The 7,263-nt window shown below is 38.1% G+C and overlaps 1 pseudogene; it reads left to right on the forward strand.

Annotated features, from left to right (window-relative positions):
* The first annotated feature begins 6,272 nt into the window (after positions 1 to 6,272).
* On the forward strand, positions 6,273 to 6,898 carry LOC103204585 (annotated as a pseudogene).
* Positions 6,899 to 7,263: the final 365 nt, after the last annotated feature.

A 7,263-nucleotide genomic window follows, 5' to 3' on the forward strand; every position in this document is an offset into this window, starting at 1 on the left:
AATGCTCCTTGGAAGCAAGAATGGCCAGACTTCGTCTCACCTATTTTGGTCCTGTTGTCAGAAGGCACCATTCCCTGGAGAAGGATGTCATGCTTGGTAGGTTGGTGGGTTGATGAAAGAGGGGGAGGCCTTCAACGAGATGGATTGACACAGTGGCTGCGATGATGGACTCAAGTATAGCAGAGATCATGGAGCTGGCACGGGATTGGGCAGTGTTTCATTCTGCTGTGCATGGGGTCTCTATGAGTCGGAAACGACTCGACAGCACCTAACAACAACAGCAGTGACTACAACGGTGGGCTCAGAAATAGCAAGTATCTTGGGGCTGGCAAAGGACCAGGCAGTGTTTCGTTCTGCTGTACATAGGGTTGCTGTGAGTCAGAGATGACTTGACAGCACTTAACAACAACAAGTTATAACTTTGTCCTATTAGCTCTATTATATATATGGACCTTCTTATCATTGTATCAGTAATGTGTATGTAAAAGCATTTACCTTTGTTGTCTGTATCTCTTGTGCACCTCTCTGTATCTTCCTTTTCTTTAGTGTTATTGTACTGGATGTTTGCTTTTGGTTTATTGCCTTTCCCTTCACCCAAATAAGTATCTGTCTCTTACCTATCTACCAATTTTCCCTCCCCTCCCCTCCCTCCTTGTTAACCAACAAAGAAAGTTTCCTCCCACATGTAAACCTTCCGTTGACTTTTGGTAAAATAATGGACTTACACAATATCTGTTCTTCCGTGATTGACTTACTTCACTCAGCATAATATCCTCCAAGTTCATCCACATGATGAAATATTTCGTGGATCTTTCATTATTCTTTAATGTTGCACAGTATTCTATTGTGTATATGTATCATAGTTTGATTATCCATCCATGGGTATTTAGGTTGTTTTCATCTCTTTGCTACTGTGAATAATGCTGCAATGAACATGTATGGACACATATCTATTTGTTTCTTGCTTCTCACTTCTTTAGGACATATACCTAATATTTTGATTGCTATCAAATGGTATTTCTATTTCCAACTTTTAAAGGAAGCATCATATAGTTTTCCACAATGGTTGTATCATTTTACAGTACCACTAGCAGTGTATAAGAGTCCCAATCTCTCCATATCTTCACCATCATTTGTCATTTTCTGCCTTGTTGAACTTTGCTGTTGTTGCTGGAGTAAGATGACATCTCATTGTTGTTTTGATTTGCATCTCTATGATAGCTAATGATCATGAGCATTTCTTCATGTGTTTGTTGGATGCCTGAGTATTTTCTTTGGTGAAGAGTCTATTCATATCTTCTGCCAATTTTTAAATTGGATTTTTTTATGTTGTAGTATGGAGTTTCCTATAAATGGGAGCTCTGGTAGCATAGTGGCTAAGACACTTGCCTGCTAACCAGATGGCTGGCGGTTCAAACCCACCAGCCACTCCTTGGAAGGAAGGTTGGGCAATCCTACTTCCGTAGTGATACTGCCTCGGAAACCCAAGGAGGGGTCGCTATGAGTCGGGGCCGACTCGACGGCACATAACAACAACAACAAATAATAATAATTTTTTTAAGATAAATCTTTTATCAGATATGTTATTGCCAAATATTTTTTCCCAATCTGTAGGTTCTTTTTTTACTCTTCTGGAGAAGTCTTTTGATGCACATAAGAATTTAGTTTTTAGAAGGTACCAGTCATCTAGTTTATATTCTGTTGTTTGTGCATTTTCAGTTATGTTTGGTAGTCTATTTATGCCATATATTATGTCCCCTAAGTTTGCCTCTATTTTTTCTTTGATGGACTTTATAGTTTTACATTTTACATTCAAGTCTTTGATCCTTGGTGAGTTAGTTTTTGTGTGTGGTCTGGGATATGGTTCTTGTTTTATTTTTCTGCAAATGGATATCCAATTCTGCAAGCAGCATTTATTAAAGAGACTATCTCTTCCCTATTTAATGGATTTGGCCCTTTGTTAAATATCAACTGTCCATAGATGGATGGATTTGTTTCTTTGTTCTCAATTCTGTGTTTTCAGTCTATGTGTCTGTCATTGTATCCATAACAGGCTGTTTTGACTGTTTTGGTTGTATAGTAGGTTTTGAGATTGAGGAGTGTGAGACCTCCTACTTTATTGTTTGTCTTCTGTAGTGTGTTCCTTGTCTGAGGTCACTTTTCTTTCAATATAAAATTAGTGATTTTTTTTTTCCATATCCTTAAGGAATGCTGATGGAATCTGTATTGGTATTGCATTTAATCTATAGAATGCTGTGAGTAGTCCTGACATTTTCACAATGCTCAGTCTTGGTGTCCGTGAGAATGGTTTGTTCTTCCATGTATGTAGATCTCTTATAGTTTCTTGTAGTGGTGTTTTGTAATTTTCTTTGTATGGGTCTTTTGTGTTCCTAGGAGCTCTGGTGGTATAGTGCTTAAAGGCATTTGACTGCTAACCAGAAGGCTGGAGGTTCAAACTCACCAGCCACTCCTCAGAAGGAAGATTGGGCAATCTACTTCCATAGTGACATGTCCTCAGAAACCCAAGGAGAGGTCGCTATGAATCGGATCCGACCCAAAGGCAATGAGTTTGCTTTGATTTTTTTTGTGTTCCTGGTAAGATTTATTCCCAATTATTTAATTTTTTGGGTAGCTATTATAAATGGAATTATTTTCCTTATTTCCTTTTCAGAGATCTTTTTGTTGGTATTGAGAAATCTAACTGATTTTTTATATGTTGATTTTATATTCTGCCACTATGCTGAATCTTTCAATTAGTTCCAGTAGTTTTCTTGCGGAATCTTTGGGATTTTTGAAAACAGGGATAATTGTACTCCTTCCCTACCAATTTGGATGCCTTTTATTTCCCTTTCTTGCCATTTTGCCCTGGCTAGAACTTCAAACACAATGTTGAATAGAAGAGGTGGTAAAGGGCATCCTTGTCTGGTTCCTGTTTGCCGGGGCGGGGGGCGGGGGGCGGCGGGATTCTTTCAGTCTCTCTCTACTGAGAATAATGTTGGGTGTTGGTTTTGCATAGATGCTTTTTATTATGTGGTGGGATTTCTCTTCTATTCCTATTTTTCTGAAACTTTTTATCAGGAATGGGTATTGGATTTTATCAAATGCCTTTTCTGCGTTGATTTATATGATCATGTGGTTCTTTTCCTTTATTTTACTTATGTGATAGGTTATGTTGATTGCTTTTTTAAAGCTGAACCATCCTTACTTATCTGGTATTAATTCTACTTGGTCATAATGTTATTATTTTTGATACGTTGTTGGAGTCTGTTGGCTAGGGTTTTGTTGAAGATGTTTGCATCTATATTCATGAGGGATATTGGTCTGTAGTTTTCCTTTCTAGTGGTGTCTTTGCCTGGTTTGGTATTATGGTTATGCTTGCTTCATAAAATGAATTTGGGAGTATATCATCCTTTTCTATGTTCTGGAATAGTTTGTGTAGAATTGGTGTCAGCTCTTCTCTGAATGTTTGGTAGAATTCTCCAGTGAAGTCATCTGGGCCAGTACTTTTTTTGTTGCTAGTTTTTTTCTTTCTTTCTTTCTTTTTTTTAATGACCTGTTTAATTTCTTCTTTTGTTATAAGTTTGTTCAAATTTTCTACCCCAGTCTGTGTTAATTTATGTAAGTTGTGTGTTTCTAGAAATCTGTCCATTTCTTCTACTTTTTCAGATTTGTTGGACTATAGTTCTTCATAGCATCCTAATATTATCCTTTTTTTATTTCAGTTGACTTGTTGTGATGTTGCCCATTTTATTTCTTATTCATGTTATTTGCATTTTATCCTTCTTTTCCTTTGTTAGTTTACCGGTGGTTAGTAGATTTTATTAATAGTTCCAAAGAGCCAACTTCTAGTGTTTTTGATTTTTTCCATTGTCTTTTTATTTCCTGTTTTATTTATTTTTGCTCAAATATTTCTTTTCTTTTGGGTGACTCTAGGCTTTTTTGCAGCTCTTTTTCTAATTGTTGGAAATGTTGGCTTAAGATTTTGAATTTGGCTCTTTCTTCTCTTTTGATGTGTGTATTTATTGCTACGAATTGTCCTGTAATCACTGCTTTTGCTGTGTCCCCAAGATTTTGGTATGTTGTGTTTCCATGCTCATTTGATTCAAGGAAAATTGTAATTTATACTTTTACCCAGTAGTTTTCAAGGACGGTGTCATTCAGTTTGCATGTGTTCGTTATTTTTCCATTGATCTTCCTAGTGCTGATTTCTATTTTTATAACATTGTGATCTGAAAAGATGCTTTGCAGTATTTCAATGTTTTTAAATTTATTGAGGTTCGACAATATAGGACTTTGGGTAAGATGGTGGAATAGATAGACAAGGTACACAGACCCTCTTTAACAAAAAAAAAAAAAAAAAAAGGAAACCAATTGACACAGATACAGAAGATAATCCTTGCACCCTGAGCTTTGAAATACAGAAGTTGATTAAATACCAACTAGTAGAAGAACCTGAATGAAAACAGTGACTAAGGAGACAAATGGAACTGCGGACTGTCAGCTATCCTGATGGTTCAGCCAATTTGAATATTTATAAGTGGTGTTAGGAGCTGGGCCAGTAACCTAAAAATTGGACCTGCTCACCAAGGCTGTATGGACAACTGAACTGGTGGCTGATGACTAAAAAGGGAAAAATCAAAGAAGGAGATAAACTGAGCTGTGGAATTTGTTGTCTGCAAAGCAAAGCCATTTTGAATATTTACAGGTGGTGTGGCCATTATGGATATTTAAAGCAGCAGTGTTCTGATCCCAGTGACCTAAGAATAGGCTCCACACTGGAGGCTGATGTCTGGAAAGTGTGTATTTTTTGTCCTCTTGTTTTAACTTTTTGGTGTTTTTTTTTTTTTAAATTTGTTTTTTATTTTATTTTGTCTGACTCAGTAGGAGATGGCAACCATGCCCATATGACCCAACCATACCTTCCCCTCTTTCAGCCCCACCTACTGAGTGAGGGCCACCACTTGCTTCTGCACCAACTGGCCAATGACACATGACAGCCAATACAAGCCTGAACTCACCCTTAACTGCTCTTCAAAATCAGCTAACAGAGATCTGTGCATCCACTTTCATTCTCTATCACACCCATCAGGAGAAAGGTGGTGAGTGCATAAGCACTGCCAACTAACAAACAGAGGAGTACAATACCCTTTTTACTCAGATATGTCAAAACAAAACAGAAAAAAAATCTTGGGCAAATCACAACCACATGAACCACCAATTAAATATAAATGCAATCGTGTTACAATGTCTCAGAAACAACAGACCATCACAGTCCACACAAAGAAGCAAGATAAAGTTGCTGAAACAAGGGACAGGATGCAGACCCAGAAAACATCCCTGAGGAAATAACAGCATTGGAACTACCTGCTAAGGAATTCAAAAGAATTATATTAGGGACCATCAACAGATTGAGAGACAGATCAAGGAAAAATTGGCAAACTAAAGGAAAATACAGACAGAACCCTAGAACAATTTTGGAAGACAATACAAGAACAAAATGACAAAATAAATGAAAAATTAGATATGATACAGAATCTACAGACAGAAATCCAGAAGATTAATACTAAAATTTCAGACAAACTCATTCCTGTTGAGTTGGATCCAACTCATAGAGACCCCTCATTGGGTTTCTGAGGTGGTATCACTATGGAAATAGATTGCCCAATCTTCCTTCTGAGGAGCAGCTAGTGGGTTTGAACTTCCAGCCTTCTGGTTAGCAGTCAAATGCCTTAGGCATTACATTACCAGTTGTTGTTGTTATGTGCCGTTGAGTCGGACCCTACCCCTCCTTGGGTTTCCGGGGCAGCATCACTACAGAAGTAGATTGCCCAACCTTCCTTCTGAGAAATGGCTGGTGGGTTTGAACCACCAGCTTTCTGGTTAGCAGTCAAGTGCCTTAGGCACACCACCAGAGCTCCTATTAAGAAGGCAAAGGAGTAGAAGTGAATCAATGAGAGACAGAATTAGTGAGATTGAAGACAAATATCTCAATACTACTTTGGTAAGGAATCAATCAGAAAAAAAGATCAAAACAAAATGAAGAAAGCATAAGATTCACATGGGATACCATCAAGAGAAATAGCTGATATTTAATCAGGATTCCAGAACAGAAAGAGACAAATAAAACCACAGAGAAAATTGTCAAAGATTTATTGGAAGAGAATTTCCTTGATAGGATGAAAGATGAGAATATATCTATTCAAGAAGTTCAATGAACCCCAAACAGGATAGACCTCAAAATAAAATCACATCTTTCCAGCCAGTGCCAAGCAATGGGCATCTCCCAGGACAACTGGCACAAGCACCACAAGACAGGGGACAAGAGAAGCCCTACCACAAGAAGTGGAAATATGAGCTGGGACACCCAGCTGCAAACACTAAGATTAGCTCCCGCCGCATACACACAGTTCATGTCGGAGGAGGCAACAAGAAGTATCGGGCCCTAAGGCTGGATGTGGGGAACTTCTCCTCGGGCTCTGAGTGTTGTACTTACAAAACAAGGATCATTGATGTTGTCTACAATGCATCCAACAATGAGATGGTCTGTACCAAGACCCTGGTGAAGAACTGCATTGTGTTAATTGACAGCACCCCATACCATCAGTGGTACTAGTTCCACTATGCACTGCCCCTGGGATGCAAGAAGGGGGCCAAATGGACTCCTGAGGAGGAAGAGATTTTAAACAAAAAACGATCAAAGAAAATTCAGAAAAAATATGATGAAAGGAAAAAGAATGCAAAAATCAGCAGTCTTCTGGAGGAGCAGTTCCAGCAGGGCAAGCTTCTTGTGTGTATTGCTTCAAGGCTAGGCTAGTGTGGCCAAGCAGATGGCTATGTGCTAGAAGGCAAGGAGCTGGAGTTCAAATTGAGGAAAATCAAGGCTTGGAAAGGCAAATAAATCATCCCTCCCCTCTTAGCACATGTATTAAAGGTGTTTATTCCAAAAAATAAAAATAAATAAAATCATTAAGACATATCATTAACAAACTCATCAAAACCAAAGACAAAGAATCCTGAAAGCAGCATGGGGAAAATGAAATATTACCTAAAAGGCAACCTATAAGACTCTAAGCTCTGATTTCTCTGCAGAAATCATGCAGGCAAGAAGGCAATGCGATGATATATATATAAAACATTGAGAGAGAAAAAATTCCAACCAAGAATTATATACCCAGCAAAATTATCCCTCAAATATGATGGTGAAATTAGGACATTTCCAGAGAAGTGGAACTTAAGAGAATTTGTTAAAACCAGACCAATCTT

Source organism: Orycteropus afer, unplaced genomic scaffold (assembly GCF_000298275.1).
Source record: "Orycteropus afer afer isolate SDZICR_OR568_19922 unplaced genomic scaffold, OryAfe1.0 scaffold00254, whole genome shotgun sequence".
In the NCBI taxonomy this organism is placed as follows: domain Eukaryota; kingdom Metazoa; phylum Chordata; class Mammalia; order Tubulidentata; family Orycteropodidae; genus Orycteropus; species Orycteropus afer.